Genomic DNA, 306 nt, shown 5'->3' with positions numbered 1-306 from the left:
AATAACTATACAGTGTGTTGTTATGCATACGCACGAAATTATAATTATTTTACTGAACCTTGTTTTTATTTCATTTGCTTGATTGCAGCTATTATTGTGATCGTTGTGAGGCATTGTGCAACCTGAAAGAATTTGTCTTATCACACTTATTAGGTGCGCAACCAAGTTCCCGCTGTTTGTCAATAGATGGCTTCAGCAGTAAGTACTGGTCGATTTTGACATATCCAAAAGTTTATGAACCAAGCTTAGACATATGGTAAACAAACCGCTTTGACACGGTAGTGATTTTGTTTTGGCATCATATAC

Source organism: Odontomachus brunneus, unplaced genomic scaffold (assembly GCF_010583005.1).
Source record: "Odontomachus brunneus isolate Ranch 3 - 2012 unplaced genomic scaffold, Obru_v1 Obru_scaffold_108, whole genome shotgun sequence".
NCBI lineage: Eukaryota > Metazoa > Arthropoda > Insecta > Hymenoptera > Formicidae > Odontomachus > Odontomachus brunneus.
This window is presented reverse-complemented; position numbering follows the sequence as displayed.